At 47.7% G+C, this 25178-nt stretch overlaps 1 protein-coding gene across 1 annotated transcript in view; it reads left to right on the forward strand.

Annotated features, from left to right (window-relative positions):
- The window catches only part of LOC147712585 (AMP deaminase 1-like), a 2876771-nt gene that overhangs the window by 2094132 nt on the left and 757461 nt on the right, over positions 1-25178 (forward strand). The gene's annotated exons all lie outside the window — the stretch shown is intronic.

Here is a 25178-nt window from a genome sequence, read left to right on the forward strand (position 1 = left end):
CAGGCTGTTTATTACCTTAAAAATGACAGCCTCTGTAAAAGGTAAGTCTAAACATTCTCTGTGGGCTCTGCCCAGCCACAGCAGTTCGATAGATTCAAGGTAGGCCTGTAGGTCCTCCAGTGAACCCTGTGTATGGGAGGATGAATAGAGACTATAATAAAATTGGAGGAATGTGTCATTTATATTTAGTGGACCTCTGATGGGGTTGTGCCCTTCATCTATAAGTTCGGTGATGTATGTGGTGCTACTAGCTGTACAGATTGTGTTTGCCAATGTCTTACTCCCTCCCCATATCTCCTTGCCTGTGTGTACTTGCCTAGGAATTTCACTTTCCTCAGTGCCTCTTCTTCGGACTCAATGATCTTTTCCCTCAATGTTGCCAGAAGGGCCTCCCTCTCAGAGGTATAAAACTGATGCGCGAGGTCTCCTATTTCAGTTTTGAGCTTTGTTAGGGAGTGTCTTATGGATTTTAGAACTCCTGCCTGCCTGGCTATACATTTTCCCCAGATAACCACTTTGAGCGCCTCCCAGAATGAAGCGTGCGAGGATACCAAGCCCATACCCCCATACCCTGAAACTTTACACAGTGCCACAACAACTAGTGTGTGACTTAAATGCTCGAGATCTCCCTGAGGGCATGAATGAGCTGGCGAACAGCCCTGCCATTAGGCGGGGTGGCCATGCTGTTAGTGGATATTTCAAAGTCAATGTTCAGCAGAGGCCCACTTTCATGTGCATTCAGTTTTTACCAGCCATGGACTAGCTCGTACTGTCCATCTTGTAATCGTAGCACATCTCAGCCTGTGTCTGAAACTCATTCTGGCCTTATGCGTGGGGCAGGTGCCCCAGTCAATGGACTCAGTTGTTATCGCTTAACCTGATCACAGAGGAACGATCTCCGTGTGCGGCCGGTGAGCGCTTTTTTTGGTGAACTTTATGGCCGATTTTGCATTTATAAAGTGATGCGATGTTCCTTTGAATGTTACTTTCAGCTTGGCCGGTTAGAGCAGCACATATAGCATCTCTGCCTATAAGAGCAGTCTTTTGCCTGGCAAAAACTTGCGTCTGGCCGTTTGTACTGCTGGGGTAAAATCAGGATAAAAACAATATGTTGTTACCTTTGTGAGTGATAGTGTTCCGTTCCCTAGCTCATCTAAGAATAATGTCCCTGTCCCGATAGATTAGTATACGGACGAGTATCGGTCTGGGCATCAACCCCACCTGCCGCCTGGGACCCAGGGTACAATGAGCTCTCTCTACAACAAATATTTCGGACAGGTCAGATCCAAAAAGTTCTTGTACTAGTTCTTCCACATATGTTTCCATTTGAAGTATCGCTGTAGTCTCCCGTATGCCCGTGATATGGAGGTTATTACAGCATGACCTGGCTTCGAGGTTATCATTCTTAGCTCTGATAACATTTAACACTTTTTCCATTTGTAATAGCTGCTCTTTGGTTTCAACTTGAAATTCATGCGTGCGCCTCCAATGTGCGGTTGTCAAGCTGATCTACTCTGGTCTCATGAACATCTACTTTCTTCTTGACCAGGTCCAGCTGAGAAGTAAGCTTATCAGCTGATATTCTCCTTTAGAGATCACTCTGACTCCAGCCTCTCTAGCTTTCGCCACTGTTTGGGAGAAATCTGTTCATGGATGGCCTCGAGTCACCTTCGTCTTAATACGGATAAGACGGAGGTCCTGTTCTTTAATCAAAAAATGACAATACCCCCCTCTCTGTGGTGGCCTACGGTACTTAACCCACCCCCTATTCCAGTGCACACGGCCCGTAATCTGGGATTCCAATTTGACGATACGCTCTCTTGCGGCCCTCAAATTAACAAAGTCACGGCGGCCTGCTTTGGTAAGCTAAAAATGATGAAAAAAATCTTTCCATTCTTGCCTATGGATGCGCGCCGAACAGTCACCCAGGCGCTAATAACGTCCCATTTGGACTATGCCAACAGTCTTTATGCAGGTGCCCCTCTATATCAAATTGAACGCCTGCAAGCAGTTCAAAACGCGGCAGCAAGACTGATTGGCAATATTCCTTTCCGACATTCGATCTCCATGTTTCGTAAAAAGCTCCACTGGCTGCCTATAGCTTCTCGGATTAAGTTCAAAACACTTACTCTTGCTTTCCGTGCTCTCAACGGGACCGGTCCTGAATACCTAAGAAAGAGACTGACATTATCCCATTCTGTGAGAGACCTACGTTCCAACAGCCTACGCCTTATGGTTGTGCCACGCTTTCGCCGCACACGAATGGGCGGCAGAGCTTTTGCTGTCCTGGCCGCAAAACATTGGAACTGCCTCCCTTTAGACCTCAGATTTGTCTCATCTGAAACACTGTTCCGCAGCCGCTTGAAAACTTGGCTATTTTCCTCTTCCTAGATAGATACTTCTTATCCTTACTGACAGTTTTTAGCGCCGGGACACCTCCGACGGAGGTAGCCGTGCGCTCTACAAGATCCATAAATAAATAAATAAATCTAATTTGTTGTCTATTGTTTTGAGACTTGACTTCTTCGCTAATAGCAGGGACCTTAGATCTTCATTCTGACCTTCTGTCTCTTCTCCAGATGCCTGTTTCATCTCTGGGTCATTCTTGGCTTCCTTTTGTTTTGTGGCTTGTTTGCTGTCAAACTTTATTCTGGATTGTTTGGGATCGTACTTTCCTATGTTGTTTGATGTGAGCCAACCAGTCCAGCAAAAGCGACACAGGAGTAGGAACCACTCACTCTGTGTCTGTTGTGTTTCTGCTGGATGGGAGGGTGTTGATCCTCCAAGTTTATGGTGTGCAGTGTGTATAATCATTTATGCGCCCTCCCGGATGGTCAGTTACTTCGTCTGGTGATCAATGACTGTCCCAATGTCCCTGGCTGTGAGTTGCAGCTCCCCAATGGCCTTTGGCTCTGAGCGAGCAAGCTTCACCTGTATGGGACTCCCTGTTTCCCCCGTTGTCTATTTGGCCACAAGATTACATCCGTGAGGGTACCTCCGAACCAGCACACAATAGCCGCGAGGAGGCCGCCCAATTCCGACTTTATATTTGGACACCTACAATGCTCAACTAGCCCTGCACCACCCAGAGGAGGACCACCAGCCCTCTATGCTGCCTGTCACTGTGTCTGGGTGTTCTCAAGCAGTACAGTGAGTGTCGCCGGGGTGGCTGCCTCTAAACTACAGTGGGGGCATGATGGAAGGCAGCTTGTCTCTTCTCCGCTGTGGGTTTTTACTTCGGCCAGTGTCGTCCACCACCTAGTCTCCTCCTGACTCTCTTGCACTTAGCTGTGGGGCTATTGGTGTGACCAACTGGGTCAGTGGTAGCGGTGCAGGCCTTTATATCCTCTGGGGGGGCAGCACAGGATGGCTTTCCATGCACCTCGAATGGTCCGCAGGCCTCTGGATCTCTCATGTAGCAGGACTCTGTGGACTCCAGATGGGAACTGCTGATAGCCGGTATGGGTGTCCGCCTCTTTGGGGAATTTGATGATTTGATTTCTGCCTCTCAATCAGCAAAGTGTCTTTTGCCTTAGTACTGCCCCAGGGCTGTGGCACTGGTGACCAGCAGTTCTCCAGGCCCTCCGTTTCCCCACAAAGTTGTCCGTCGCTGTTGCGCCACCAGGACCTGCGTTGCCAGCTAGCGGATATGGTGCAGCGCATCTCTTCTGCTGCTCGATTTTGACTTCACATGTGTCCACAACAGTACCCAAGATTGGGCTGCTGTTTTGGGTCACAGGTAAATTCCCTGTACGTAGGATAGTGCTCGGACAGTAGCACGGCCTGCAGCGCCCTCTCCCAGTGTAGCCATCTTGCAGCTCAGCTCAGCTCGCCCACGCCCCAATTTGGTTTTATATTTACCTTCATGAAAAATGTACTTTTTCCAGAACACTAATTAGCCTTTTTGTAAGACAGTAATTCATGTCTAGTTCCTATTTCAGTGCAGCAAACAATTGTGCCAATCTACAAGTAGTGCCAGAGAAATAGTCAATGTTCGTACAGGGAATGTTTGTTTTTCAACCTCCTGTCCATTTCAGGGTAGGTACCTTCCTTATATCATACAATAGCAGCTTCCACTCCCTGCCCAAATGTGTGCAACACTAACCCCACAACTTCTGAATGGGTTCATATAGGAAAAAGGCAAGCAATAGGTTTGGTCCCCTCAAACTTGAGGTGATTAATTTACTGGTCCATTTTTGCAATGTGATTATAAGCAACAGACCATAAATTATGCAAAAAGAATTAGGATATAGAGATTGCAGTTCACCCCATTCTAAAACAGGTGTGGTTGGTAAGAAACCTCCCCGAGATCCTGAAGAAAACTGCAACTTAAAATTGAGTCTGTGTATCACTGTTTCAAATTATGCCATTGCATGCATTTATAAACAGTCTTGGAATGTTGGCGTGACATTGGTCTCACAGTGATGACGAATCCCCACCGTAGTAATTCCCAATGCAGTAGCCAGCCATCTGAAACATGAAGTTCAGTTTTCAGAAACTACCATATATGCTTCTAATATCCATACAGATGTTTATACTCCTTCAAATTGTGTGCCATAGCACAGTCTGGCACCCGACACCTCCAACACTTGGAATCTCTACAAGCTTTGCATATACAATTTAGCTGGGTAACAGTGCCAGTATTGCTTGTCGTTCTCCCTCCACAACGTAGATAACTAATTGTGTTGCCCACCAGGAATGCAGCGATGTTGAGGTGGTTTGAGAAAATTGATGGTCTACTAGTGTGGCATAGAGCCCTGATACAGTCTTTCTATAATCCTTCCAGTTATGTATGTAATGAGCAATAGATGATTTATCAAGTGTAGTCAAGGGGCTCCTCTGCTAACCAAACAGCACATGTGAGAGCTGAAAATAGGTTGGCCAACTTTATGTTGTATGTGCAAACGTTTTCAGGAAACCTATCATCAGGATATCATCAATATAGGGGATCTTGCATGCCTTCCAGAAGGACATATAAATCTTATTTCCACAATTTTTATTCCCACATTGTGCCATTAAGGCACTTTAGATTGGGTGAAACCTTGCATCTACGTTGTGCCATAAAGGCACTTTAGATTGGGTAAAACCTGGCATCTTTATCACTGTACACTTCAGAAGCCATGCAAATTGAGAAGTCAAAATTATGGGATTAGTCAGAAGTGTCAGTTTAGGGCTCCTACTGTATTATACAGCAAGCGCAACCCCAGTTTTGATGATACGTGTTCAAGGAAAACCAAGATTGTAGTTAAACAGCGAGTTTTCACCATGTATACTGAACCAGTTGTTGCGCTAATCAGATTTCCATATGAGGTAGGAGGAGTCCCCTTTTCTCTGTGGTGTAGTAAAGTTTAGAACTCTTCAATTGCTGTTTGGCTGGACCCCAAACAAAAGAAATGTTATTGCATTATATATATCTAAAGACAGTCCATGAGACAGGGAAGGTTAATATGCTGAAAGGACAGTTGAATTCGGGGAGCATATTCATTTTAACAATTTGAACCTTTCTTCGAAGGTAGATGTTAAGGGATGCTTTTAAAACAAAATCTTGCCTGATTTTCTAAACAATGAGGTAGATATTGTTGTGTACATGTTGTGTAATCCTCTATTGATATAATACAGATATTTCAACTTATTTGGAATCCATTTGAATGGAATGTCCTCTGGAGCCACACTCATCATAGTTGGAGTCAGGGGAGGGGGGGAAGGGCCTTGAACTTGGTCCAAATGCTCTTGTAACTAGAAAAACGGGAGAAACACTCCAGTTGGTCTGCAAGTGCAGCTGTTGATTTGGTGGGTCTAGGTAGATCCAATAGAATGCCGCCTGCATGGTATTATGCTTTAATTTTTCCTGCTGGCATGAAGACCCCTTGAATGTGTGCATTGGCACAGACACCATTTGCCAGGGGCTCCGATGCTATTAAGAACAATAACAGGGAGAGGGGAAACCCATGACGCATCCCTCTTATTGTTATATTATTCAGCACTTGTAACGTGCAGGGATACTCAGAAGTGCCCCTGCGCGAGAGCCAATTACAGGAGACAGGAGAAACTGTGATAGGAGGAGCTGAGCTTTTAGTTAAAAAACAAGGACTGTAACTGCTCTTTAAACAGCCTGAGATCCTGAGTGTGTTGCAGTTCATATGGGAGGGAATTCCAAGCCTTGGCCGCCTTGAAGGAAAGTGAGCTGCGCCCCGTTCGAGCAAGGCGGAAACAGGGGATAACTGCAAGGCATTGTGCTTCAGAGCTCAGATGTCTTTGGAGCTCATAGAAGTCAAAGCGTCTCCTCAGATATGGCGGCCCAGATCTTTATAAGGCGCGGTGGCCCAGATCTGTATAAGGCGCCGTGAGCAAGGGTAAGGGGCTTGAACAAAATGCTTTGCACCACAGGGAGCTAATGCAAATCCCGGAGTGTTGCCTTATACTTGAGCTGCCCGGAATGCCCAGCAGCACTATTCCTGCTGCATTTTGAATAGTTGCAGCATTTTTAGCTGGTGTTCGGGAAGGCAAATATATAACGAGTTGGCATGATCAATCTGTGACAAAATGAGGGCACGGGTCACCATTTCCTTAGCAGTTCTAGGCAGCAATGGCAGAAATGTTCTCAATGATTTCAGTTTGCCAAAGCACACGCCGGCCAGTTTTTTTTTAACTGCTGTGAGAATTTGGGGTCCTCACTAAACCTGACCCCAAGATTCTTCACCGGAGTGCCAGTTGAGCTCGGCCTCTATCAGCCCGATTCATGAACCTAAATTGAGCTCGCAAGGGGCCGGATTCTGAGAATCCGGCCCTTTGCGAGAGCGATTTTTGCCTGGCTTTCACCTTGTGGATACCCTGCCGGGGTTATCTCACAGGGGAATACCAGGACGGGTTCCCTAAGCAAGCGCCGGGAAACCCTTTGTGGGTAGCTGTGCGCTATATAAGCTCAAATACATTTACATTTACATTTACATTTGGGATTCAGCATCCCAAATGCAAAAATCGCTAATTGCTAATTGTCGCAAATGTGCGAGGAATTACATTTAAGGAATCTCTATTAGAGATTCCTTAAATGCAATTCAACATCCAATTTAAATTTGCGAATTCGCAATTTCTTGCCGCAATTTACCGCGAGGTCAGACCTCGCAGTAAATTGCGAAAATTCAGAAAAATGCATTTAAATGCATTTTTCTGAGTTGCATGTTACACACACACATGTCCTTTGGACATGTGTGTGTGCAACACCTGTGTGAAATTTCATTTGAGTGGTGCTACAGGGTGTCCTGTGGACACCCCTGGCACCCTTCAAATCGCAATCTTATTTGCGATTAGCTAATTGCTAATCGCAAATAAGGAATACTCCCCATTCATTCCTATGGGCCTTTTGGCCCATAGGAATGAATGGCGAGTTATTCCTTATTTGCGATTAGCAATTTGCTAATCGCAAATAAGGAATCAGTAGGAATCGCATTTTATTATGTGATTCCTACATGATTACCGTTTTGCGAGTCCTTAATAGCGAATCGCTATGATTCGCTATTAGGGGCTCGCAAAACGGCCCGTTGATGAATCAGGCTGTATGTATTTTGAGGTTCACAAGGTTTAGCCGCCACAGTTCACTGATGCAGTGGGTGCATGATACATGTCTGCAGTAGGTGTGAGAAATTTCTTACACCTATCCGTTCCATCATGTGGAACCCCCATCGTATCCAGTCCAAAACCTTTTCAGCATCTATGGATAAAAGGAGTTTCTCATCCAAATTGTCTCTCACGTGTGAGATGATGAGAGCAAGCATTTTTAAGTGGTTAGTGGACGATCAACCCCCACAAAGTCGGGCTGCCTAGGTTGAACCAAGTGGACAATAACTTTCCCAAGGTGATTCACTAGGACTTTTGCCAGTATCTTGACATCAGCATTAAGAAGTAATATTGGCCTGTAACTAGAAAACACTAGGGGATCCTTGCCTGGTTTAGATATCAGCCGCGGTCCTTGCAGGTAAAGAGTGATGGAGCAGTGGGGGCAGGTGGGGGGGATCTTGACAGACGGCGACAAAGGAAAATTAATTATTTATTTACTTTTCCCTCGTGGTTGTCTGTTGAATTCCCCCCCCCCCCCAACCCAGCCCCATCGCCCCACCGATCTTAGCTGCACGGGCCGCTCTTTTAGATATTAGTGATATTCTATTTAACAGCAAGTCACAGTATGGTCAGCCTGTAGAATGGTCTTTACTTAAAAAAAATTGCTGTTAGAAAATGCATTTGTAATTGTAGTAATAAAGTCTACATCTCCCAGATTACAGTTGGTTTTTTTAAAACGAAAAACTCATGACCAAGAAAAACATGTGTGGAGCTGCGTATTAGTGTGATAAAATTACTGAGCTAATATTATGTGTTCAAAGGGTAAACAGTCAAAATATCGATTTTTTAATTTCGACTTACACTTATATCGAGTTGCTAATATCGATGGGACAGAATATCGATGTCCAGAATATCGATGGCCAGAATATCGACCCTAAGGTAAGTAATATCGAAATTACTTATATCGATAGCATATATATCGATGTAAGTAATTTCGATTTACTAATATGTGTTAGAAATTTTAGTTAAGTATTTAAATAAATTGTTATAATATGTGTTTAATATGTTTTTATAAATAAAAAATATATAAAAGTAAATAATATGTTTTACTACCAGAGCGGGTTGTGGGTTTTTAGGGGAATAGGGTGGGAAGTAATTTATTTGTAATTAAATAATTATTTTTTAATGATAATTTATTTTGCAATTAAATATTAATTGGCAATGAATTATTTTAATTGATTAATTGATTAATTAATTGATAATTTATGTATATTTTTAAGTAAATTATATGTTTTACTACTGGAGCGGGTTGTGGGTTTATAGGGGAATAGGGTGGGAAGTAATTTATTCGTAATTAAATAATTATTTTTCAATGATTAATTTATTTTGCAATTAAATATTAATTGGCAATGAATTATTTTAATTGATTAATTGATTAATTAATTGATAATTTATGTTTATTTTTAAGTAAATTATATGTTTTACTACTGGAGCGAGTTGTGGGTTTATAGGGGAATAGGGTGTGAAGTAATTTATTTGTAATTAAATAATTATTTTTTTATGATTAATTTATTTTGCAATTCAATATTAATTGGCAATGAATTATTCTAATTGATTAATTGATTAATTAATTGATAATTTATGTATTTTTTTAAGTAAATTATATGTTTTACTACTGGAGCGGGTTGTGGGTTTATAGGGGAATAGGGTGGGAAGTAATTTATTTGTAATGAAATAATTTATTTTAATGATTTATTTATTTTGCTATTAAATATTAATTGGCAATGAATTATTTTTATAGGGGAATAGGGTGGGAAGTAATTTAATTGTAATATTAATTAATTTTGGGTAAAGGAGTATTTTTAGGGTTCAGGGTCAGTTTTGGGTTTTTGGGTAAAGGGGTATTTTTAGTGTTCTGGGTCAGTTTTGGTTTTTGGGGTAAAGGGGTATTTTTAGGATTCAGGGTCAGTTTTCAGTTTTTGGGTAAAGGGGTATTTTTAGGGTTCAGGGTCAGTTTTCAGTTTTTGGGTAAAGGGGTATTTTTAGGGTTCAGGGTCAGTTTTCAGTTCTTGGGTAAAGGGGTATTTTTGGGGTTCAGGGTCAGTTTTCAGTTTTTGGGTAAAGGGGTATTTTTAGGGTTCAGGGTCAGTTTTTAGTTTTTGGGTAAAGGGGTATTTTTAGGGTTCAGGGTCAGTTTTCAGTTTTTGGGTAAAGGGGTATTTTTAGGGTTCAGGGTCAGTTTTCAGTTTTTGGGTAAAGGGGTATTTTTAGGGTTCAGGGTCAGTTTTCAGTTTTTGGGTAAAGGGGTATTTTTTGGGTTCAGGGTCAGTTTTCAGTTCTTGGGTAAAGGGGTATTTTTTGGGTTCAGGGTCAGTTTTCAGTTTTAGGGCTAAAGGGTATTTTTAGGGTTCAGGGTCAGTTTTAGGTTTTTGGGTAAAGGGGTATTTTTAGGGTTCAGGGTCAGTTTTCCCTACTGTTGCACCCACTGGAGTGGGAATAGTAATTATTGTTAAGTAAGTATATATTATATATGATTTTTAATTATTATTTTTTAAATTAAATATGTATTATTATTTTTTTTTACAATTATTACATATATTTAAATATGTTTAAGTAATTAATAAGTATTATTTACAGTATTTTTTATGTTATTTTAAATTTAAAAAAAATCGATATATTTAACAACGATATTTTTAACATCGATATTATTTTTTCGATATTTTGGTACTTTCCATGTTGTACATAGGGCGTCGATATTTTTGCTATCGATATAATTACGCCGATATTTGTGTAGGTCGAAATTCTGTCTGTCGAAATTCTGTCATAGATCCGTTCAAAGATCCTTTACAAAGGTATTAAGGGTCTAGCAGGAAGTATAGGATCTGGAAGTCTATGATATTCTCACTCCCCTTCTCCCCAGTTGCCAAGTTCAGCAGTTGCAAGGTACAAATGAATGGCTGAATAGCTGGAGGGCAGAGGAGCAGGTGAATCTAAAATGTCCCTGTGCAATGTTTATAATAAGGTTAGAGCCTACATAAATTATGCACCAGTTTCTATGTATGACACATGCTTCTTTCCTAGAACTGTGGTATTCACAAGGTAAACGAAGAGGAAGCCATAATTTGAACATCTTTGGACCTGCGCTGCTACAATCCACCCCCGATGCTACAGGTAACTTGCGTAGGACACCTCTGGGTGACCGAAAGCATGGAGACTTAAATGCTATTCAGGGAGTGTGAGCGCTGAGCATATGGCTGACCACAGTTCTCAGAACGTGCAATCTGACAATGGGGGCAGTGCTCCTTCCTCTTCCGCCCAAGGAGAGCCTTTGGTAAGCTTGGTCCTGTTCTCTATACAGATATATTCCAGATGTTTTCAGACCTGCCAATTCACACGGTGCCACCTTGTGTCATATGATTTTGGCTCCCGTCACACTAGCCGAAATCACACGGTGGCAGGAAAGGCAGTGGTATAGCACTGCACAGAGTGTCTTTCCAGCTCTTATTTGAAGGATCTAAACAGCCGAAGCACATTAGGGCGTGTGAAAACACCCCAGTACATCAGCGATGGACTCAGTGACTCTTTGTTTTTTGGATGGTGAGGGGATGTAAGGGGATTTATGGAGGGTACCATGCTTTTCTAGTAGCTCTAGACACAAGGCCCCCTGCTCCAAAGCCCCACTTTCCCTCACACAGTAACATTGTTATGTTGATTCGGGGCTTGGTCTTTCAGAGCAGCATTTTGGCTGCTCCTTGAGTGTGCTCTGATGGCATAGATAAAATCCTGACACCATCCGACCATTAAAGGAGCCAGCGGTGCCCGAAATTGACAACTGTGTACTCCTCAAGGCACCGCGCACAAGCGGAGCCACTTAGGAGAGCAAACAAGACACAAGGAGCCCTCCCGCCAGATTGGAAGAGCATGCCCAGAGCAGCACTCTGTGAGCTTTGGAAGAGCGAAACTCCACCTGAGGCCTGGGTGGTGACGTACACTGCACAGCGGACTGGGATGGAGCTCTATCGGTCCCTGAAAGACCCCACACTGAACCACAGTGGGCCAGTCTGGATATAGGGCTGCCCTGTGCGTGCAGCTGCCGGAGCCCAAGGACTAGGAAGAGCGGGCCACAATCTTGAGGTATTTGCTGTGCGGCGGCGTGGCCAAGTAAGAATACCTGCAGCGCCACCTTTTGGGGTCCATCAGGAGAGGGGGGTACAGACCAACCGGAGACACAATTTAAGGTGTGATAAAGGCCGCTTTATTGGAAGCAGGTGCACCCTAACAATGCCACAAACCCTTGGCCTGTGCCGTACAAAACTAGGCCTAACTAAATATGCATTACCTAACAACCCCCACCCCCACCCCATAAATGGTTCCCCCCGAAGAACAACATACGCATAAATGCAAACTGCACCATGCCTGGCTAACTGTTACATACTTGTCATATGTACACTCCCCCTACCCCTCAGTCCAGGAACACCTCAGTCCTCATATCCTGACCCCTCCCCCCCTAGACTAGGAAAAAGTGCCATTAAAGCAACCATCACACTAGCACCTGTTCCAGCGACACTAATCCAAACCTACCACCTGCCCTTGGACACACCTGCTCCCAAGAAAGACACCCAGCAGGTACCCTACCGCCCGGTACCTGGCCCCCGCTATCACCCGCCACAAAGCCAGAGCAATATCAACCCGAGGCCACCCCCCAAGGGCCCGCGATATACGGAGGGTGGGAGTGCAAAATCGCCCCTGCCTAACCACCGGCTGCTGTGTCACTGTCCCTAAAATGGTGGACAGTGACCTGACATGGCCGGTTAAGTACCCCCACAAGCCCAAGGAGCCCAATACCAGCCCAATTACAGCCCACGGCAGCCCAACCAGCCCAACCATCCCAAAACAGCCTAGCCCCAGTCTCCTGCCTGTCGACCACCCCTCCCCTATCCCGGGGCCCCAAAACTCCCCCGCAAAGCCCTATTGGGGCCCATCAGGAGGGGGGGGGGTACAGACCAACCGGAGATGCAATTTAAAGTGTGATAAATGCCGCTTTATTGTAAGCAGGTGCACCCGAACAATGCCACTAACCCTTGGCCTGTGCCGTACAAAACTAGGCCTAACTAAATATGCATTACCTAACAACCCCCACCCCCACCCCTAAAATGGTTCCCCCCTGAAGAACAACAGACACATAAATGCAAACTGCACCATGCATGGCTAACTGTTACATACTTGTCATATGTACACTCCCCCCTCCCCCTCAGTCCAGGAATACCTCAGTCCTCATATCCTGACCCCTCCCCCCTAGACTAGCGGCACTCGAAAAGCCCTCTATGGCTTTCAACCCCCCCTTAGGACACCTGCACCCTCGGATACCTACGCACCCCATAGCCCAGTCCGCTGCCCCCGTCAGCTGCACAATATATAACTCCATCCCACACCGGGCCACTGGACACGCTCCTCCTTCAAGAAAGACACTGCGCCATATCCCACTCCGGGAGCTCCAGCCAACTCAAACCCCGTCTCACAATCCCCCCCACCTCCCTGCCAATCGTCCTTCTTTTCCTGACAAGGGCCGCCGACCCCTCTGCTCCCCTCCAGCCATGCCTAGGGACAAACTCCTCCAGAGGACATAGCACCCCACCCCCTGCAGTCAGTCCCATTCCATCCGCTTCACCAGAGCTATCCCCTGACACTGCACCAAATCCACTGCCCCCAAATGCATGACCCGCAAAGCAGAGCAAACTCCCCCCGCACAACATTGTTCAATGCCGGAACTAACTGGTGCCAGCGCCGACCCCCCGTTCCCTCCCAATGACAACCCACAACTGGTCGAATTGCTACAAATTGATGTCCTTGTGCCTGTCCCCTACAAACCCCTTCGCTCGTTTCACAAAGGAGAACCAGCGCAGCAGAGCAAACTCTCCTCCTCCGCACAACATTGTTCAATGCCGGCACTATCTCGTACCAGCGCCTACCCCCCGTTCCCTGCCAATGACACGTAACAACTGGCCAATTAGCTCCAAATTGAGGTTCCTGTGCCTGTCCCCCTCAGCCCCCTCCTCACTGTTAACAAAGGATGACCAGCACAGCAGGGCCAACTCACCCTGCACAACATTGTACAAAGCCCGCACCAACTCGTGCCAGATCCTACCCCCGCTCCCCGCCAATGACAACACAACAACTGGTTGATTAACCCCAAATTGAGGTTCCTGTGCTTGTCCCCGTCAGCCCACTCCGCTCCTTTTACAAAGGCACGGCCCACCATGTAAATGCTCATCGCCACTGCAGTTGGCCCCACCACCGCACCTGCAAAGACACACATGTAAGCAGCAGGCAAAACATTTTTGTTGTCACTCCATGCCTACCCCCCGCATCCTGACATAAGTGCGTCCATACTATTACAGGTCCTCACCCATACACCGTAGGTTGTGCCCCAGGACCCACAACTTTGAGCCGCCGTCCTCTCCCCGGTCCCCCACCGTCCAGAACTTCCACATCCCCCGTGCCATCCCCCGCTAGTTCTAACCCCACCACAGGATCCCCACGAACGCCACCGCCGACAGATGGGCCGCAATCGTCCCCGCGACTCTTCTCCGGCCTGTGCCCGTGCCGTCCGCTCCAAGCGCATACCTTCCTGCCAAGCCTGTTCGTACGCCTCCCAACGCCCCCACCCCGTGCAAGACCCACGGCCCCCCACCGACCAACGCTCCGTTGGCACCGGCGTCTCGACCTCGTCCGCCACCATGGCTAGCCCACGGAACCTCCGCCAGGATGCACGCTATCCAGCGTCTGCAATCTCATTGTCCACCCCCGGCACATGCCGGGCCTGAAACCGAATGTCATGTCCCAAGCACGCCAAAATGCAAACGCACATCAACTGCACCCCGGAAACCCAGTCGACTGCCCGTGCCCGGAACAAAACCTGCTTGCGCGCCAAGTCCTGCGCCCATACTGTAACGGCCAACACCAAAGGGCACAATCCGAGCAAGGCAATACTCCTCCCCCAGCCTGCCATAGGGCCCGCTACTGCACTGCGCACCATCGCCCTGACCAGTAAGGGCCGAAACCGCCGAATCTCGCCGCATCTGAGAACCTTGAGACGTCCCCAATCCCAGACCTCCAGCGGCACCGTTGGCACCCCATTGAAGCGTCCCAGGCAATCCAAGCACATGCGCAAGTGTTCATTCGATCCCGCCGTCGGGCGTACTTGAAGAGGCGGTAGCATCTCAAACCCGACTGAACCAGCCCCAATCGCCGGCGAACGTCCGCTCCGAGAAAGTCAAGTGGCCCAAGTAGCCCCTGCACTGCCCCTCCGTCACCGTCCGCCTGGCCAGCGTGTCTCCCACCAGTGTCACCACCATTGTCCACTCATCGCCCGGTAGGCGTGCTTCTATGGCCGCTGAGTCGAGCTCTACACCGAGAAAGGACCGCACCGGGCTGGGCAATGATTCTTCTCCGGCACCAAGGGGACCCCCCGGTAGCCCATGAGGTCCGTAAAACCGTCCAGCAGCCTCTGGCAGTCCGTCGAACCGGGCCAATCCACCAGAAAGAAATCATCCAGGTAATGCGGCACTCCCTCTGAGCCTGTGCGCCAGGAAAAAGCCCACTGCAAGACGAAACTGAACCTCTCGAACGATGCACAGAAAACCGAGCAGCCCTTTGGAAAGCGCGTTGACCACAATGATAAAACCGTCGAACTGGAAACCCAGCAACTGGTGACCCACCGACTGTACCGGCAGCAACCCAGACGCGGAATTGAATGTTGCATGTCGCCACAAGGGCACCATGTCCTACTGCCGTCACCAGCCCCTGCGCCACGTCAGCCGATGAGTACGACCCGACTCTAGGCCTGCCGATCCATATCCAGTCACTGACAAGCTCCCCGGCCTGACACGCGCTGAAGCAACCGAAAGCGTCCCAGCTCTTTTTTGGGAACAACCCTGATCGGGGAACGATCCAATCGGGCAGGGGCAGCTCATGAAAAGGGGGGGGGCAACATCCTTCCCTCCCTGACTACCTTGAACAGCTTCCCCTGGACGATCCCTTTGCACGTGTTCACGGGCTGCAGGTCAGCATTAAATTATTTATATGCTGCTGCCCATAAAAGAGAAACGCTTGGGACCTTAAACCCAAGTCTAACATTTCTCCCAGCGCAGGGCATAATCATGCAGTTATAGAATGAGGTGTATTCTAGTAAGTAAATTACTTGACCAGGTTGGGAAAATGCCAAACGGGAAAGACAGCCTAGTAAAGCCACTCTCCTGGGGGACAGCAGTGTTGTGTGCTTCTTAGAACAAGGTGTGTGAATGTGGACCTAAAATGTACAACAGAGGTGGTCTATCTATCTCTTTGCTCACGGTGCCAGCAATGGGTCACGCTCCCTATTGGCTAAGCGGGAATGCTTCAGAAGTCTGACTTTGAAGACGTAGAAAGAGGAAGTTCGTGCTAGTTTCCGGCTGCCATATCCACCACACAAAAGGTAAGAAGAAGGCAGAAGGAGGGTTCCAAAGCAACACTGGCATAATTAGAGGTGTTACCAAAAGCATTGGACACCCTTTGAAACTCAATCACATGACAACCCAGGCCACGGTGCCCCGCTACGTGTACCATAACACTAGGGTGACCAGATTTTTAAAACCAAAAAAATTATATGTTGGACTACAATTTTTACATTGCCGAGAGCGGCTTACGACAGAGCGCACCAACGTAGCAAACAACACTGAGGCACTAAGCGTATACATAAAATACATGTAATACACGGCCTAAAATAGGTCGCCCCCATAAACGGGAGCCTCCACACCGGTGTCCCGCAGCCGCCTTCGTCACCACGGCGCTCGCCTTAACCCCCCCGCTGCACCAACCCCCTCTGTCCCGGCGCCCGCCAACGCTGTAACCACCACTCCCCTTTTCCTTGCCTGTACCCCACCCTGGTATCTGTCACAACCTGCCTCCCACCAGCTTCACCAAGACCTCCCCCGTGCATCCATACCCACCAACACCTGGCCTCCATGAGGCATGCCCAAGCCACTCCCCACTTTGCCACCATCCTTACCTGGCGTCAAGGCTGGCGTCCATACGGGAACCCGCCGCCCAACCAGGTTTGCTGGGGGGGCCGTCACTCTCGGCGCTACCCGCCGGGGCCGTACCTGTAAGACACTTCCAACAGCATTACTCTTCACCCCCCGCACACCCCCCTCCTCTTCGACTCCACCGCTTCTCCTGTCCCCCCACAGTATTCATTCGCTAATCCCCACCTCCTCTCTAGAAACAAAACTCCGTTTAGCATCAGAGAACAATTCAGCACACGGGATACCACAACAGCCACTCAGATTAAGTCGATCAAAACTCTATCCCCATCTCCCAGTGGTTGTCGAGACCCTTCCGGGTGGGGCTGGTGGGGACCTATCCCCCCGCCGTCTAACGCTCTCCTGTGAGGGGTCCCACGTTGGAGCGGGACCGCCCTTACCCAGGCTGAGCCGGCCCATCCGCTCAGTGGGTCGGAGTCGCAAGCTTCTCACCCGAGCACCCAGCCAACTGTTCCTGCCAAGAAAAAAGGGGGGGAGTCCGAGTACTCACCCCCTACTCCCCACCCACTCAGCGCACACCTTCCCCAAGCCGTGGAATGCCCCCCGCCTCGCTGGCCACCCCCAACCCCCTTATACTCCCCACTCCTCCCGCCCCCCACCCTGCCCCCCGCACCTACCCCCGCAAGCCCCACACCCCACGCTGGGTGCCCCACCTGCCCCTAACCCACTGCCCCCAACCACTCCTGCACCCCCTGCTCCCCACCCCCCACCTCCCAGATCCAGCCCCTTGGACCCCCCAGCTCCCTGTCTCTCCCCTCCCCAGCCCCAGCGCATTGTCCACCCCACCAGCCAGCCCCCCCTTTTGCTCACCCCCCTCCCCAGTATGTACCCCTGGCAGCCCCCCCGGCCCCCACCCCCCGCTTCCACCGCAGTATGCGCTCCAGGTTTTCCCCCTCCCCCATCATCCCCTCACCCCCAGCCTCACCTGATGCCCTCTTCTGGCCCCCTGCAAACGCCAGCGCTGCCTTATTCGCGCCCTTGCGCTTCTTGCCCGATGCCGTCCCCCTCACCCCCACCGCCTCTCCCCCTAGCCGCCAACCTCCACCCGCCTCCCACATCGTGAGGGAGCGCGGAGGCTCGCAGACATGCGAGCACCGCCGCCGCGGTGCCACTGGCAGCGCACCGCAGGGGGCCTTACCCGGACTCCCCACACACCAGGTCCATCCGCCGGCTTCAACCAGGAGGCGCAAGGCCCCCCATACCCGAGGATGCGCCATCGCCTCGCTGTCCATGCCGCCGCTCCCATCACCCCCCCTGGTAAGCGTTGTGACCGCCGCGATCCGCTCGCATGCTCCTAACCACAACACCCTGGACAACGCCCCCACCCAAAGTGCCCACTGGCATTATAAAAACGCCCTAACAAAATCGCCCCTGCCTAACCACCGGCGGCCGTGTCACTGTCCCTAAAATGGTGGACAGTGACCTGACATGGCCGGTTAGGTACCCCCACAAGCCCAAGGAGCCTAATACCAGCCCAATTACAGCCCACGGCAGCCCAACCAGCCCAAAACAGCCTAGCCCCAGTCTCCTGCCTGTCGACCCCCCCTCCCCACTCCTGGGGCCCCAAAACTCCCCTGGGGGCAAGCCTCCCTCCGGTCGGCCACCCCCCGCAAAGCCCCATGCTGCCTCGTCGGAACTCCGAAGTAGACTCAGGAGCGATTTAATCAAGGGGTCTCCAGAAAAACAGAGTTGCACGCATCAATAAGGTGACAGGTGAGGGTGGAAAAATGACTTGCTGCGTCGCAGGGAATTGTGATATCATTGGCAAGCTGTAACGAGTGTGGGCCCCTTCCCCGTGCCCGATATCTGCTGTGGTCACCGTGAACGTTGTATGTTGGGGCATTAAATACACACACCCAGGCCGTATTGTCCTGGTCCGGGGCATACAGCTCAGTTTTAGCATAGACAGGTCTGGAGAGCTATCGCAAAGCACGTATGGAGCAGTCTTAAATCGTGCACATTGCATACAGGGCTAGGTATTGTGAGCCTTGCCCAGGAAGCTACTTGGAGGTAGCAGTTTGGCCTGATCTGGGGCATCGGACGAGAGCCAGGCAGCATCCTGCATGGAAGACGCCAGAAGACCCCGGTCCGCTAGTCGGGCTGTGCACACAATTACTGTCATGGGTGCAGGCTGCAAGACAACCCATTATCCCCCTTGGGCATCAGCTAAGCGGCTGAGATCTCAGGTAACAAGTTGGACCCCGTTCTCTAACAGACTATAATCACATCACTCTCAGGCAAAATAGACCAGGACAAAGGTGTGTGTACACTCGAGCTGCATACCACTACTCTCATCCCCTGATCCTTGGGGCTGCATGGGAACAACGCTAAACACTTTAAACCCTACAAGCTGCAGATCTAGGCCAAGGTGCACCAGATTTATATACCAAACACAAGACAAGACACAGCCGCTCTACCGGCATGGGCAAACACAATGCTAAACAATCAAAATTAACTTTTGAAAACAAAAGGCTCACAAGGCAAATAGAGGGGGCTGAGGTGGATGGTGACAGCCCCTCCACCGAAGTGGTGAATGATCAAGGAGATGACCTCCGCACACTCCTGCTGGTAATGAAGCGCAGTCTAAGTACCATTGACAACAAGCTGGACATTCTCACTTCCCAACTGGATCCAGTCAAGAAACAAGTGGACCTGCATGAGATACCTCTGAATCAGCTTGAGAATCGCTCCACGATGCTCATGACTTCCAGATTGAGACCAAAGAACAGCTCTTGCAAATGGACAAAGTATTAACCCTGATCAGATCCAAGAATGACGACCTGGAGGCTTGATCCCGATGGAACAATATCTCCATAACGGGGATCCCATAGATAACTGCCATCTTTAAAATGGAAGCATATGTGGATGAGCTGCTGTGAGAACTATTTGGGTCAGACCTCTTGGCGGTATTCACCGTCGAAAGGGCACACCACACTTTGGGCCCAAAACCACCATTGGGATCTACACCTCAACCGATCTTGGCCAGGCTATTAAATTACGGGGATAGGGACACCATTCTACACTTGGCCAGGAAGCGTGGGAACATCAACCATAAAGATAACACTATATCATTCTTCCCTGATTTCACTCCCATGGTGCAGGCGGCTCCTTGGGAGTTTGTACCTGTTGAGCGTGTAGTTCTATATAGGCAGAGGTCCCATATGCACTGCTTTATCCAGCTAAATTGAAAGTCACCCATGAAGTCACTGCTCATTACTTCACGAACATGAAATCTGCAATGAAGTTTTCCAAACATGTGAGCGGGCAGAGGCGAGCTGCAAAGCCAGCAAAGAACAAGAACTCTGAAACAGGCCTAAGTGACAAGGATTGAACGTTACATTTGTTGTGTGTCCAAACACTGAGAATATATTGAGTTTAGAAACGTAGAGGGTACAAATGATTTCATAACCGGTTTGATATAGGCTGTAAGATACAAGCTGTGACTTAGCACATACACTGCTGGCTCTTCTTGTTGTACTCAGCCACACTGCTTCACAGTAGGGCTGTATTCTGGATAACGGATAACTCACGCCCCGACAGAAAGCTCCCATGTTTTGCTCCCAGACTTGGTCCTGGGGCATACCGTTAAGTTTGTTCACAAAGTAGGAATCTATTGCACAACCTAATTGGGTGGTTGGTGTGGGTGGAGGGTGGCAAGGGAATGTTGTGGTTGAAAAGGTTGTCAGAGTAACACTCGACGACTACACACTCATAGACAGAACTTGCAAGGTTATTGACAATATGACACAGTTGGGCATTAACCTCACTGGAAGTCCAAGGGGGATGACCGGCGGGGGTACAATTAATAGGTTGTGACAACCCAAGCAGAGCTCAGTTTGCCACTGTGCACACCTCAATGAGCCATGACTACCTACAGTTTACTAACCTGGAACATTCGAGGACTGAATGACTTCTGGATTACTAGACTGGTCCAAGCTTATCTATGTAGGCATACATTGATATATGTTTCATGCAAGAGACCCATTTAAATATCACATCCCACCTTAAGCAGCAAGGTAAATGCTGGGGGCTAACATTCTCTATATATTCCAATTATGCGAGAGGGGTGGCAATTTTAATACAACAGGGGTTGTGATGAGTACAGGCCTCAGCAAGGCCTGCGAATGCGAAAAGGTTCGCCCTTCTGTACACAGAGTCCTCAGAATTACACAAGAATTTGGCACGGAAACTGGAAATACAAAAACATAGTTTAATAAACCTTTAAAGGTGGTACTACAACCTACACAACACTCTACAGTATTGTACAAGGTAGCACAAAGAACTCGGACATGCAGTCCTCTTTTATACACAAAGAAGGGGCTCATAAGTGGGCGGTTGCAGCTCAAAGCATGATTTACAACCATATATGGACATTTCTTGAACATGATCGATACATGGGTGGAGTTAACGGTTCTTGAGACCCGCCAAATGCACATTCCAATCTTCGCTAATCAGAAACAGATGTGACTCCTACTGGGCATGCGCTAGAAACGCGAATAACTATTTATAGCCTGTTGCTGGGCAAACTTCAGGGGTGACAGTCAGTGAGGTAGGACTTGCCTCGTGGCAAGCACATGGCAATGTTTAGCATACAAGATGGACGCCGGAAAACAGAATGGAGTCTGATCGTTTTTCCAGTACGGGCGGGAAAACTAGAATAAAGACATGATAGCATGTCTTCAGCGAATGCTTAATACTATCGCTGTTTTATTTACAACAGACGACCCTTTCAGCATTTGCTGAACACATTCGATTTCCTTGGATAATCTAAATACTCATCGTTTATGTCGATGCTCATCATATCCGCTATCTCTCTAGTTATAGTTTTCTTATGGGTAGCGCCTGCGACAGATTGGGTATTAGGCACACAAAATGAAACGCATAGAGAACATATCATTGGACTACATTGGATACATACATAACACTTGAATAATATGGCAACAATTATGCATAGTCCATTGAGAACCTTCCAACCCCATGTAGAAATCAAGGTCCAAAACCACCCAGAAAAAGTCCAAGATCCATTTTCAACATGTATATCAGCTGCAATCTTATGTAATTTGTTAATGGCTTTATACACAGAAGGAGTATGATCGGGGATAAAGACACAACAGCTGCTTCCGATAATTCTACAAGCTCCACCTCTATCTGCTAACATCACATCAAGAACCATTCAGTTCTGTAACGCAACAATCATGGTAATTTGTAGTTCTTCAGTAAGATTCCCAAGGGCTGCAGCAGTTTGATTAGTAACAGCTTCCACTACTCTTGTTAATCGTCGGATATTTCTACTGTTCAGAGCAGCTCCCACAAAGAAAAACAATCCTAGGTTAAAATCTATATATTGTTGCAGACTAGTATCAGTTTGATCAACGTCATCTACAGATAAAGTTCGTTTGAATCTATTTACAGTCACATTATTCAATAATTTCAAGTCTTTATGCTATGATGCAGGTGCCAGAAATACAGGTGGCAATAAAAACGATACATAACATACTCCAGACCATCCGGCTGGTAATTGATAATAGCCTTTGTTCCCGCATACAAAATAGGAGTTATGTGAGGCAAGGAAAGTACTATTATTAAGGCCATTAATATTCAATACAACAATATAATCACTAACACCTACAAGAATATGGCCTACACTTTGTACACATAAATCAGCTTGTGCTTGGGCCACTGAAATCACAAACTTCTCTTGTCCATCAGTGTCTATAGTGTTCGTAAAAATATAAGGTGTCCATTCATTGTCCGGTCGATACTCTTCCCACTCCCATATAGTTCCGTTGGCTTGTGGATAGCCTTCTTTATTTTGATGACATTCTTTATTCAGTCTGAAAAGCAATCTTCCGACTGTAGACTTTCTGGTAGCAAAAATCAAAGTGTACCATGCTCTACATGGAGCCATTATGAGAGAAAGGAAGAGGTATGAACGGTGTTCCCCCCTTCTTTTGGTGCGCTGGCATCATCCCACATATCCAACAGTCTGTAGCATTTGTAGCAATGTGGGTATGATGCAACATCTGGATGAAAGTGTTATTCAGATATGACTGTCGATGTTTCAACTCTTGATATGGGAGGGTATAGAAAAAGTGCTCATCAGGGACTGGAGTGGAAACAACATATAGCTCACGGGCAGGAGCTTTATCCTCCACAAACCACATGACTGTAGCAATAACTGCTATGATGATAATGAATCCTACAGAACCAAAAATCTTCTTATCCATTCGAACAAATGTACATAGTATCTTCCTGAAACTAAAGTGTTGTCAGAACTCTTACCCCATAGGTAGCCGTTGTTTTCTTCATCAGCGGGCCAAGACGGGTGTCACTACACTAATGCATGGCTGATCCTCCCCCTTGCCTCATTGGCTCTCCGTTTCACTGACCTAGGGACCGTTCTGACAACTTTTCACACAATTGCAGATTCTTTTCTTGGTCGTAGATTGTATCTTCTTGATGCAGGGATTGTCTGGTCTGGGAAGAACTCCTCAGATTCGTCAGGTACCACAGCACGGCCTCTTTCCGTAGTCTGGATATCTCGATGATCGGTCAATACAGCAGGCTCCACCAGGTCAGGTTGTACTTTTCGGCAATGGATGGAATGGATCCAGATTGGTCACTCGCACTGCTGTTCTAGTTGCGAGGAGGACCTGCTCAGGACCGCACCACCTCGGCTCCAGGCTACTCGTCCTCTCGAAGAACTTCACCAGAACAAAATCGCCAGGTCGGAGGTGATGGCCTTCTCATGTGGACCGGTCAGGGAGTGCTTCTCGAACCTGTTGATGAATGGAAACCAAGCTATCAGTTAATTGTGCCAAATAGTCATTCATTAAAACACAAGGTACATCGTACACTGAGCTCGGTTTGGGCACCCCCCATATGTTCATGGGGCGCCCGAATACAATCTCATAGCGCGTTAGGCCCGTCCGAGAATGCAGTACTGATCTGATAGACAATAATGCCAAAAGCAAAGCATCTGGCCAAGTCAGAGAGGTAGAAGCCTGTATTTTCGCTATTTTTAACTTAAGCGTGCCACTGTACTTTTCCACCAATCCTGCTGACTGAGTGTGGAACACTGCATGAAATTTTTGTACAATGCCTAATCCCTTCAGGACATATTTAATAACGTCCGCCACAAAATGGGGTCCGTTATCACTCCACAACAATCTGCAAACACCAAATCGAGGAAAGAATTCCTTCAACAGCACCTTAGCAGTAGTCATTGCAGTATTGTCCTTTGTAGGGTATGCTTCAATCCATTTGCTGAACTCACAAACCACAACCAGGACATACTTCAGATTATTACGGCGTTCCAGCTGAATATAATCCATTTGCAATACTTCAAACGGTGCAGTGGGTGTTGCAAATCCTCCTGCTGGAGTTCGTGTCCCTTTTCCTGGATTGTATTTAAGGCAAATCATGCAGGTCTGTACTACTCTCTTAGCCGTGCTAGCAATTTCTGGATGCTCCCAAACTTGCGTAAGCAATTTCACAATTGCCGAAGCTCCAACATGTGCTAGCCCATGTGCCATCTGAACCATAGGTTGTACGAAGGCTGTAGGTAACTTCCACCTATCCATCTGCTTATTCCTCCAACAGCCTTCATCGTCCAATTCTTCATCTTTGGACCAATGCTCTCGTTCTTTCTCAGTAGCAGTCTTTTGTATCTCTAGTACCCTTTCTCTAGCGTCGTGCCACCGCTCAGCTTGTGACTTCACAACATACATTGCAGTGGAGCCAGGCTGCATCGCAGTTTCACGTGCAACTCGATCTACAAAGGCGTTTCCTTGTCCCACTTTGTCTGTCACCTTCTTGTGCGCACTACATTTCACTTTAGCTATCCTTTTAGGATAGGTCAGTGCAGTCAAGAGATTTTTTTACTAATTCTCCATACATTATTTGCGCTCCATGTGATGTCAAAAAGCCCCTTTCCTTCCAGAGCAGGCCAAAATCGTGCGGTACTCCGAAAGCATAGCGGCTGTCCGTATAGACGTTCACACATAATCCTGCACTAAGCTCACATGCTCGTGTCAACGCTATCAGTTCTGCTGCTTGAGCTGATTTCTGCGGTATGCGTGCTGTCTCCACTACTGTGTGTAGCGTAGTGATTGCATATGCTGCGGAGGTGTTCCCATCTGGTAACTTTAAACAAGACCCATCCACCCACAGCTCTCCATCCACATCTGTAAAGGGCGTATCTTGCAAATCGATACGACCCTTTGTCTGTTCCTCAGTCACAAAGACACAGTCGTGTCTCTTGCGCCTCAGGCTGAGTCACTGGGAAAGGCAACAACGTGGCTGGATTCAGTGTTGCACATCTCTTCAAAGTAATATGAGGAGCCAACAGCGTCAGCTCGTATCCTGTCAGACGAGCACTAGTTAAATGCTGCGTCTTTGTCTGATTCAAAAGGGCATCAACAGCAAGGGGGGCCAACACTAACAACTTATGAGATAACACAGTTCCTTCACTCTGGTGTATTGACACCGCTGTTGCTGCAACTGAGCGAAGACAACCAGGCAACGCTCGAGCGACAGGATCAA

The sequence above is a fragment of the Lissotriton vulgaris genome, chromosome 5 (genome assembly GCF_964263255.1).
Source record: "Lissotriton vulgaris chromosome 5, aLisVul1.2, whole genome shotgun sequence".
NCBI classification, from domain to species: domain Eukaryota; kingdom Metazoa; phylum Chordata; class Amphibia; order Caudata; family Salamandridae; genus Lissotriton; species Lissotriton vulgaris.